Genomic DNA, 11,632 nt, shown 5'->3' with positions numbered 1-11,632 from the left:
AAAAAAAAAAAAAAAAAAAAAAAAAAAAAAGACAGTTCTCAAAAGAAGATATACAGTCAACAAACACATGAAAAAATGCTCAACATCACTAATCATCAGGGAAGTGCAAATTAAAACTACAATAAGATACCACCTTACTCCTGCAAGAATGGTCATAATTAAAAAGTCACAAAACAATAGATATTGGTGGTATGGAAGTAGTGAAAAGAGAATACTTTTACATTGCTGGTGGGGATGTAAATTAGTACAACCATACTGTATAAAACAGTGTGGAGATTCCTTAAAGAACTAAAAGTGGATCTACCATTCAATCCAGCAATCCCACTACCGGGTATCTACCCAAAGAAAAAGAAATCGTTACATGAAAAAGACACTTGCATACGCATGTTTATAGCAGCACAATTCACAATTGCAAAGACATGGAACCAATCTAAGTGCCCATTGACCAACAAGTGGATCAAGAAAATATGGTATATATACATCATGGAATATCACTCAGCCACAAAAAGGAACAAAATAATGTCTTTTGCAGCAACTCGGATGGAGCTGGAGGCACTATTCTAAGTGAAGTAACTTAGGAATGGAAAACCAAATACCGTATGTTCTCACTCATAAGCAGAAGCTAAATTATGAGGACACAAAAGCATAAGAATGATGTAATGGACTTTGGAAACTTGGGAGGGGGACGGTTGGGAGCAGAGTGAGAGACAAAAGACTATATACTGGGTACAGTATACACTGCTTGATGGATGCACTAAATCTCAGAAATCACCACTAAAGAACTTATCCATGTAACCAAAGCCCACCTGTACCCCAAAAACTATTGAAATAAATATAGAAATGAATCCATTGAAGAGGCAAGCTGGATAGCTCCCATTTACCCTTTTAGATCTGCTCTACACCCTTTAACATCTCTCTCTGTAACCGGATTCTGGGGGCCTCTGGCTCCCAGTTGGGTGCAGCATATGGAGTGGTTGTTTTATTCTGGGCCGCCCAGTGCCAACACCAACGCATACAGCAGCCTCTGCAGGGGGCCGTCTTTCAACCCTTCTCTCATCTGTTTCTCATTAAAGTCCTTCTCTGCTGCCCCATCAGGGCTAGTAATATTAAGTGTCTCACCATTATTGCTAGCCGCAGGGTGATTCCTCTCCTTGTTAGTTTCTCTAAACACAGCCCACACTTTTGGAAAGAGGCCCAATGGTTCCAACTGTCAAGAGGACCATCTGTCTCCTGCTGCAAACTTGACCAATGCAGAACAACATTAAAATCAGAAGAACAATATTAAAATCAGTTGGCATAGGTGAAAGCATTGAGGAGTGAATGGGCATGGAGAATGAGGGTAAATTCTGGAACAGGGGTCCCCAACTCCCTTCACGGTAGTAGTCCATGCTCATAGTACTGGTCCATGGCCTATTAGGAGCATGGCCTATTAGGAGCTGGGCCACAGAGCAGGAGGTGAGTGGTGGGCGAGTAAGCAAAGCTTCACCTGTACTTTCAGCCACTCCCCATCACCAGCATTACCACCTGAGCACCTCCTCCTGTCTGATCAGCAGCATTAGATTCTCATAGGAGTGCAAACCCCATTGTGAACTGTGCATGCAAGGGATCTAGGTTGCAGGTTCCTTACGAGAACTTAATGCTTGATGATCTGTCACTGTCTCCCATCACCCCTGGATAGGACCATCGCTAGTTGGAGGAAAACAAGCTCAGGGCTCCCACTGACTCTACATTCTGGTGAGTTGTATAATCATTTCTTTACATATTACAGTGTAATAGTAATAGAAATAAAGTGCACAACAAATGTAATGCACTTGAATCATTCCGAAATCACCACCCCCCATCCCACCCCACCCAACCCTTAGTCTGTGGAAAAATTGTCTTCCACAAAACTGGTCTCTGGTGCCAAAAAGGTTGGGGGCCACTGTCTTAGAAGATTCATATGGCAGAATGATAGATTACAAGATTTAATAAATGCCAGGATTGTGACTGGAAAGGAGGATAGAAGTCAGTTCCAGAAGACACCTTTCCTGTTGTGCAGTGGACTCAGAACTGGGATGCTAGAAAGTTGCTCTGTGATTCATGGAGGGAATCCACACTAACCACAGGAAATCACCCATGACATCATTTGTAAGACAGAAGGAAGGAGAAACTGAACTAAGGGGTGGTAGCAGAACTGGACAGGAGGTAGTACAGAGAAGAATTATTTGCATGGTTGAACCAATGGAGTTAAGAGCTAAGTGTTGGACTTCTTTTTTTTTTTTTTGGTGGAGACACGGCTCACTATGTTGCCCCAACTGGAGTGCAGTAATGCAAACAAGGCTCACTGCAGCCTCAACCTCTTGGGCTCAAGTAATCCTCCCACCTCAGCCTCCTGAGTAGCTGGGACTACAGGCACATGCCACCATGCCCAGCTAATTTTTAAAATGTTTATACAGATGAGGTCTCACTATGTTGCCGAGGCTCATAGAGCTCAAACTCCTGAGCTCAAGTGATCCTCCCACCTTGACCTCCCTAACTGCTGGGAGCCACTGCACCTGGCCTACTGGGCCTTTTTTAATGCCCAGCCTTAGCAAAGCATCTGCCTCACAGCAGACACTCAATGACTAGCACCTGGTGAATTTAGTCCAGTCTCGCCTTGATCTCTGCCCAGCAGGTTATCAGTATTTGACTATACTAAGCATTTCATTTAAAGAATGCTTTGAGCCTGAGCATGGTGACTTATGCCTGTAACCCCAGAACTTTGGGAGGCCGAGGTGGGCAGATCACCTGAGGTCAGGGGTTCGAGACCAGGTTGGCCAACATGGTGAAATCCTGTCTTTACCAAAAATAGAAAAATTAGCTGGGCGTAATGGTGCATGCCTGTAATCCCCGCTACACGGGAGGCTGAGGCAGGAGAATCACTTGAACCTGGGAGGTAGAGATTGCAATGAGCTGGGATTGTGCCACTGCACTCCAGCCTGGGTGACCGAGTGAGACTCTATCTCAAAAAAAAAAAAAAGCTCTGCATGCCTGCCTGTAGCCAAAAATAAATACTCATTGCTGAGTTACTTTTACTGTGGAAAAACTACTCATCTGCTTGACATTGCTTTTTCACCAAGGGGCATTCTGTTGTTTCAGCTCTGCAATTTAAAATTTCTAGTGAAATTAAATTCTGTCACTTGTTGTGGCTATGTACCATCTTAAACTATCATTAATCACAAAGACAGATAATACCAAGGAATGATTTCAATGCCACACCTGCAAGTAGTGGAGAACTGCAAGCTGGAATCAGCCTCTGCCGAGGTGCAGGCTCCAAGAGACAGCAGCATCTGTGTAGAAACCAAACACATGCCTTTGTTTCCTGTGTTTATAGAATTGTCTTCCGTTTATGGTCATTGATGCTGGATTTCCATGTACACAGGTATATGAAGTTTCCCATTTTAATAGATTCCCATTTTTAAGTAGAAGTATAGAAAAACTCTAAAAGTTAAAAGATGAATAGTAGGTTTGGCAAGGACTGCCCTGTTTACCTAGTGCTGCACTAAAAAGCCATCCCAAAACAATGGCTTGAAACAATAGCCGAGGTTTATTTTGCTCAGGAATCTGGGGCTGACTGGGCTGCTAGGCAGCTGTTGCCTGAGGGCATCTCTAAGGTTCCAGTCCATGGAGGCTGCAGTCACACGCAAGTGTCCTCACTCATGCACCCAGTGTCTGGGCTGGTAAGACTCTAGGCACTGGATGCTGGATAGGCTGGGTCTACCGGGTCTCTCTCTGAGGTGTCCCCACATGGCAGCTCAGGGCTGCCAGACTCCTAGCACGATGGTTAAAGGATCCCAGAACAAGCATCCCAGGAGAACTGGCAGGACCTGTGTGGCTTTCTATAAGCAGCCTCAGAAGGTACTCGGCTCCCTCCTGCGGCAATTATTAAGGGCCATGGTTTAAGGTGAAGTTCGTGGCCTTTGATGGGGAGAGTGTGGAAGAATTGGTGGATATGTTTGAAAGCCACCACCAGAGCAGAAAAAAAAACTACTGAGAGGCTGAACATTATGGGATATGGGGAAATGCCCCTGCGGGTTTTGAAAGCCTTTCTCACTTGGGGTTTGCCTGACCTCCCCGCAAGTCATCTCCCAGCTCTCTGCATTCTGGAAAGCCAGGCCCTTCTACCTCTGGACCTTTATCTCTGCCTTCCCCTCTGCCAGGCAAGCCATTCCTCACTCTGGCAAATCCATTCTTCAAGATCCAGTTTCATGGTGCTGTCTGCCAAGACAGAGCCTCCACCTCTGTCCTTTCCTCCTGTGACCACACAGACTAGGCATGTTTTCCAGGCTCTTTCTCCAGCAGGACCAGGCACACAGGAAACCAGTGACCACTTACTTCACCAAGGTCACCTTTCCTCGGAGGCACTGGCAAGACTCACTGTGTAAGCACAGGTTGATTTCAGCTTACCTGCTGTCACCCGTGCTTGTCCCTAGGGATGCCTTGGCCAAACCTGAACGAAATGCAGGAACTAGTGATGAGTAGTCCTGTGCTAGTGCCTAAGACAGGCCGGGGGCCTCTGCAGCCACTTGTCTGCACTGCTCAGAGGATGTACAGATGCGTGGATGCACCTGCTTGCACGTTTGTCCGCTTTGTTTCTCATAGTGAGCCTGGTTTGGCTGCATGACAGCAGGGCATAAAAGATCCCTTCTGGTTTGAAACGGTGGTTCCCTGAGGTCAAAGTATCTCCCATGTGCCTGCTGGCCCCTTTCTCTCTCCTCCAGTGCTCTCTGCCGCCCCTTAGAAGGGTCCACCACATTTCCCACGAGGATCAAAGCAATTGTGTGGTAGAGAAGAGCTTGCCTCTGAAGGTAGGCCTTGGAGATGGCCCCTTACTGATGGTCCTCACCCATTCCTCATGGTCCTGTGCTAACCAGGCCACACAGACCCAGAGCCCTCACTGCACCAGGCACCGCTGTCCTAGCTCCAGGTTGCCACCCTCTGGGCTCCAGCAACTGGGGTGCAGAGAGCACCTGGCTCCTCAGAACACAGAGGAAGCACCTCAATGTTTCCCTGGGCAGCTCGGCCATGCAGGTCCTTTCAAGCCATCAGAGCAGGGAAAGATGTCACTGTCCCCAGAGGAGACAGTGGGCAGGACTCATCTGTCCCAGCCGCCAGCAACCTCCACCCAAAGGCACCCCAGGGCACTCCGGTTAGCTCTGTCTTCACACTCCCTGGCATGGGCTGCAGCACTGCTCTGAGGCCCAGGAGCTGAGGAAGACAGCCACATCCCATGGGGCACAGGGTCACGCGGCCCTGCAGCTCGGTCCCCCGTTGCCCAAGCTGTGACTTCCCACTCCTGTTCCCTGCCTTCCAGGAAAAGCCACAGGTTCTACTCACCCTCACCTGCACCTCCCTTCACCCCTGGGTCTTGGAATTGCTGGCTGGTCAGGGCTGAGGGATTTCCCACTGAGCACACCTCGGTGTGGACTTGATGCTTCAAATCCTCCTTGCTCACTTCTCGGCTTGGTGCTGGGGCAACAACCTGAAAACCGATCTGAGTCTCCAGGAGTGCTGCCCTCTCTGACTCCACCCCCAGCACCAAGGGGTCCAGCGGGTCTCCTTTCCATTGGAAATTTCACTGCCAGGTGGTTTAGAGTCCTTGTCATTCTCTTCCCTGTCCTAGCTCATGGATGCGTGTTACTGTTTCAATTTGGAGCAGGATTCTTTTTTTTTTTTTTTTTATTTTTGAGTAGGAAGTCTCGCTCTATCGCCCAGGCTGGAGTGGCAGTGGCGCAATCGCGGCTCACTGCAAGCTCCCGCCTCCCAGGTTTACGCGCATTCTCACTGCCTCAGCCTTCCGGAGTAGCTGGGACTACAGGCGCCCGCCACCAGTTGCCCGGCTAGTGTTTTGTATTTTTAGTAGAGACGGGGTTTCACCGTATTAAGCCAGGATGATCCGATCTCCTGACCTCGTGATCCGCCCCGTCTCGCCTCCTCCCCAAAGTGCTGGGATTACAGGCTTGAGCCACCGGCGTCCGGCCTGGAGCAGGGTTCTTAAGGGGGCAGGGTCATGGCTCCCCAGCCTCAGTGGTGTCATCAATAATGATCTGGGCCAGGTATGGTAGCTCATGCCTGTAATCCCAGCACTTTGGGAGGCTGAGGTGGGTGGATCACTTGAGGTCAGGAGTTCAAGACCAGCCTGGCTAACATGATGAAACACTGTCTTTACTAAAAATACAAAAATTAGCCAGGTGTGGTGGTGCACACCTGTAATCCCAGCTACTTGGGAGGCTGAGACAGGAGAATCACTCAAACCTGGGAGGCAGAGATTGCAGTGAGTGGAGATCATGCCACTACACTTTAGCCTGGGTGGCAGAGTGAGACTTCGTGGCAAAAGAAAAAAATCGTGTTCTGAATTATTCAGACCCTGTCCTGGAGTTGAACTGAACCCTTCCCTCTAGCTCCCCAACTAGCGCCACACTGAGGAGCAACAGCTGCCTTGAATTCCCGGCTATGCCATTCACGAAACTAGATTAGATGGCGAGGAGGAGGGTGTAGAAGGTGCTGCGGAGCTGCTGCCTCGTTGTCATTCACTCACTTAATGGACCTTGTGCAGAGCACAGTTCAAGGTCCTGGGGATGAAGTAGTGACCAAAATAGAGGAGGCCTCTCCCTGCCCTCCCCAGGCACCTAGTCCAGCAAGGAGCGGGGAATTTAGCCAGGAAAGGGTGTCAGTGAGGACAAAACATGCACAATGACTGGATGCAGGGAGAGGGCAGAGGCGGCAAACCACGGGTCAGGGAAGCCTCTCGTGGGAAGCACTGTTTAGCCTGGAACCTGAAGGACAAGAATGAGCCTGCTTCAGGGAGAGTGAGGAACAGGCAGGGGACACCAGTGCAGGGCCATGAGGAGGGAGAGGCTCAGGGGGCTCCAGGAACATCAAGACAGGTGGCAAGAGGGACGAGAGCACAGAGAGGAAAGGGGGTAGGAGTCACGAAGGGCTGGCAGAGGGATTCCAGAGTGACCCCAGGGACCGGGCCTGTGAGTCAAGAGAAAGAGGCTGGATTGATTCTAGCCACTGGGAAGCCATGGAGGGGTGTGAGCAGGGCTGATTTCACGAGGCTGCCTCTGGCTGCTGGCACCTGGCTGGGATGGGGGCGGGAGAGGCAGCAGGAAGACCAGGGAGGAGGCTCGGGCAGGAGGTGTCCAGCTGGGAGGGGACCAGAGCCTGGAGAAGAGCGTGCATGGGCACAGAGAGAAGCAGATGTGCCCAAGACCCATGTTACCTTCGGGCTAACAGAGGTGCTGATGGAACAGAAGTGGGGACGAGGAGGGAGGAATCCCAGATGAGAGTGCTCAGCACTAAGGGGTGCGCTCTCCATCAGGACCTGACCAGGGATGAAGGGAAGCTCTGAAGGTGGGTGAGGGAGGGGTGTCAGATCTCCATTAGGAAACGGAGTGGAGAATGGGCTGTGACTCTGCACAGCTCCCTGGAAATCTTGCACGTATCCATGCAGGCCACATAAGCAAGGCTCAACTGCAGTCCAACCTGTGTCTCGGCTGAATGCCCTACAATTCCTCCTGGAGCCAGGGAAGCTAAGACTTGGGAGAAGCCACTGAGAGGTCTTTCTCATCTGCAGGCTACAATATTGCTTGACTGTAATATGGGGGCAGCTCCTAAACGACTGAGTGACCCTCTGCTCACACTGTCATCTGACCCCTCCAGGTCAGAGTCAGACTGTGGGATGAGGGACAAGGGAATTGACCTCTTGCCCATCTTGCTTCTGCTGTTCTTGTAAACAATAAACTGTCTAAATCCACGTGGGCTCATTGTCTTGTCCCTGGCTGGATGCATGGAAGTGTACCAAGTCCACCAGCAACTGCAGTCACGTAGCCACCCATGCTGTCACTTGGAAATTGTTTCACAGTTTGATAAATTGATCCCAAACCTGAGGCCAGTAAGGGTACAACGTCTTTCTGGAGAGAAGACAGAAAAGGCCCACGTGGCTGACCAAAGGAAGAGATGTGGAAGACCCCAGGATCACCCAGGCATGCTGTCACCCAGGGAAGGTGAGAGGAAGGGAACAGGGTGCCCCCTCTGTCTTACCTGCTGAGGAATGTTTGCAGGCTGAGTAGCAAGAGGAAGGATTGAAACCAGCCACCCAAACACTGCCCCTCCTGATGTCCAGCGAGTTCCTGGGCTCAGGGAGTTTTAAAACAAAAACAAAACCAGACAGGATGAAATAGAGGAGGAGGCTGGGTCAGGGGGCCTGGAAGGAGAGAGCAGCTCTGCACATCAGCCGATGCTGTGACTCCTGACTGCAAGGCCTGCTCCCAGCGGGGAAGAGCCACAGTTAGGACAGTGGCCGGTGGGACAAGGACACACCTGGGAGCCCACCAGGTTTCGCCTGCCCAGCCACTTGATGGCGGTAAAGCAACATAGAATAGAAGAGGGCAGGGGCCACAGCACTAAAGAGCTAGAGAGAAAGAGGTGCGTAAGGAAACCATCCAGCAGCTGTGCGGACTGCCCTCCCCAGCCAGTTAGTCCTGAAGAGCCTTGAAAATTATGAGCGTGCGTGGTGGACAATTACTCAGCCTGGAGCCAGTTGCAGCAGGATGCTGGCAGTCAGCAAAGGTGACCCCTGGTGTTCTGAGTACAGCAGTCACTTGATGGCCCAGCACACCCCCTTGAGCAGCAATTACTGGCTTGCAGTTGGGTGTAGGTAGACACTGAGGGTAGAGCTCCCCACGCATGGTTCCTCCCAGGCAGCCTCTTACACGGTGGGTCTGGAGGAAAGACACCAACACGGTGGACACTGCCCAGCAAACGTCTGTCATCAAATCACAGGGGGGCAGCCAAGAAAGGAGGAAGCCAGGCGTCAATGGAATCTCCCACCTGCCTGAAAAAGTGGCCAGTCACCCGCCAGGTGCAGCTACCCCAGGCCTGGGATCTGCACCAGCACCTCAGCCTCCTTGAGGACTTCACCATAGCTCAGTCCCTGAGGAGGGCTGGGCCTGATTCGCAGTCAGATCAGCCAAGCTACAGGACCCACAGAAAAACTGAAAAAAGCTGCATATGAAGAGAGAAGTCTGCCAGGGGCACTGGTGCAGGCTGTGGTGCCCTGGAAACTGCCCCCTCCAAAGTTCACAGCCAGTGGGCTGACCGTGTGGTCTGACGCTTGACAATGGAACAAGTGGATGTCAAGTCCCAACCCTGGTTGGGACAAACATTAGGCTACAGATTGCACAGGGCCTGGGGCCTCTGAAAACCCGTGGAAAAGGACCCTTTGGCAGTGAACGTCAGTGAAACCAACAAGCTGACCGATTCTGCATAGCCCAGATGAGGATCAGAGCCACCTGGATACACCATCACACGAGGCCTGGCCATCTGTCTATGGCTCAGGACTGGGGCCCATGTCAAAGCCTACTGAAGCCAGCACACGAGGCTAAGCAAGCCTGCAAGTGTACCAGCTCCACAGTCAAGGTGACTGCCACAGTGAACTGTGCACTCCAGTACACTGACCTGGCCAGTCCTGGAAAATAGACTCCACAGACCCCCTCCCCTCCTGCCAGGAGTACCCACTGGGTGCTAATGACAGTAGATGCCTTTCTTGGGTATGACACAGCAATTCCCATTTGTGGGGAATGTGGGGGGTGCTGCTTGACAACTCCTAAACATACTGCTACATATCTGAACTCCTGGAGCACATCCAGTCGGACAATGGTACCGCCCTCATAGCCAAGAGAACCAGCCATAGGCAGCTATCTGGGGGTTGCTGTGTGGAACGTTTCATGTCCCCTACCACCCACAGACAGCAGGTGCCTTAAAAGATGAACTAAAAAAAAAAAAACCTGAACAGATGAGTGGAGTCTAATTGTGGCAATTCTTCAGGAAGGTGCCACTCATTTAAATAAAATATTTAGTTATGAGGCAGGGAGGGGGAATGAGAAAAGACCCACACTAGCTGTGAGAGACCCTGCCGTATAATTCACCCTCCTCACTCTTCTCTGCCCACCTCCATCCCTGCGTGAGGAACCTGGGCTACTGACCAAGGCAGGGGTTGGTGTGGGAGATGCTAATCCGGTCACTCTTAGCTCCTGGCTCTGCGTGCGAGCACTGGGCAGTTGTGGATATTGATGATAATGATCATGATCATTATCTCAGGAGTGATCACTCCTAAGGTGGTGCTGCTGGCGCAGTCCGCACATCTGGGATGATACATAGTAATATCTCCAGAAGAACCCAGCTGGACAGTGTGGGTTAGGAATAGTGAGGATTTCGAAAAGGGGAGTAGCTCCGCTGTAGGAGAAGGAACAACTTAGGCTCCTGGAGGCAGAGAGAGGCCAGACCATTAGCGTCTTTTGGCTCTTGCCTGCAGGACACCTGGCCCACCTGTCGTCTCAGAATGCTGTGGTCACCTTGTCCCAGACCATTACCGTTGCCTTCAGTCTAACTTCTGGATATCCGTTCTCTCAAGAGAACCTCAGCTGAGGACTGTTGACTTTGGAGGCAAGACAGCCCCTGCCAAAAGAATGAAACATGATTAGTTTTCCAGACACTGATGAGGCCTCCCTTAGCCTCATCTCATTATTGCTGGTATCCTACTGCCAAAACAAATAAACGAACAAACAAACCAAACACTCTCTTGTGTGCTTTTTCACAGATCAGAGCTACTGCTCTGAATTTAATGGGCCGCTGGACCTGTCACCCTCCACCTGACCCTGATGACTGGACCACACTCCCTCACTTCCACCTCTTTCCAAATACTTCTGGATGTGAGAGGCCAGGCCTCAGCCAGGGGACATATGTGAAGATCACTTTGGGACAAACTTGCCTGTCTTGAAGCAGTTCTTTCCAGGGCAGGGAACAGGGACAGGTGGCCAAACACCTGGGCTCCAGCTCTGCACCTGGTAGTGCTGGAGTTGTGCAGTCACCCAGCTGGCACCTGGGCTCTGGTGTGAGGCCGTGTGGGTCCAGTCCCCCATAGCTACCCAGCCCCCTGTTTATCAGGGACAGAGTGTGTGCTTCTGCTTGCCCTGGAGGGCCTAGGTTTCCTGGGTTGTGATTCCTGGGGCTTTGGTCTCGAGGAAGTTGAGATAAAGTCCGTAAAGTGCTTAGCCCACACGTGGGCCCTCTTCAATGCATCCAGAGCCCAAGCTGCATCTCTTACCTGCCCTTCGCAGCAGACGGGACTCCTGATGGTAGAGCAGGGGTGTCTGGGCAGCTCCTTCATTTACAGACAACAAACAGGACCCAGTTACGAAAAGGACTTGGCCAAGGTCCCAGAGAGACCAAGACCTGGCAGCCAGGACCCCATCCCAGGTTCTCGCTCACAGCAAGAGTAAACGCCAGAGTACGTGTCTATACAACCCTTGACAAAGCCAACCAGAGAAGCCCTGACCCGATCTGAGTTTGACCTTGACGCTCACTCTCACTCCAGTCCGTAAATCTAACTTGACACTGACCTGACTTCAACCCTAATCCCTAATTCTATCCCTCACACTGACTTTAACCCAGACCCTCACCTTATCCTTTCCCAGGTGCCCATAAGAGGGCAGCCCCTGTCCCTTGCTGGGCCCCAGTGGTCAGCCATCCTTCTGGAAGAGTGACAGCTGAGGTCCTGGGGCCCTCCTTAGGGCCCTACTAGTGAGCACCTGCTTCACTCACACAGTGA

The 11,632-nt window shown here is 51.1% G+C and overlaps 1 long non-coding RNA gene across 1 annotated transcript in view; it reads right to left on the bottom strand.

Annotated features, from left to right (window-relative positions):
• Positions 1-10,343, bottom strand: part of LOC108517662 (uncharacterized) — an 18,510-nt gene extending 8,167 nt beyond the window's left edge. Inside the window, exons 1-3 of the long non-coding RNA XR_001882176.1 lie at positions 8,065-10,343; positions 3,238-3,308; positions 1,120-1,240 (exon numbers count right to left, since the gene is read on the bottom strand). This is a non-coding gene — a long non-coding RNA (uncharacterized LOC108517662). The remainder of the gene's footprint in view (positions 1-1,119; positions 1,241-3,237; positions 3,309-8,064) is intronic.
• Positions 10,344-11,632: the final 1,289 nt, after the last annotated feature.

The sequence above is a fragment of the Rhinopithecus bieti genome, unplaced genomic scaffold (genome assembly GCF_001698545.2).
Source record: "Rhinopithecus bieti isolate Rb0 unplaced genomic scaffold, ASM169854v2 scaffold_39746, whole genome shotgun sequence".
NCBI lineage: Eukaryota > Metazoa > Chordata > Mammalia > Primates > Cercopithecidae > Rhinopithecus > Rhinopithecus bieti.
Note: the sequence above shows the minus strand (reverse complement) of the source record. Positions and strands in the feature narration are given on the sequence as shown.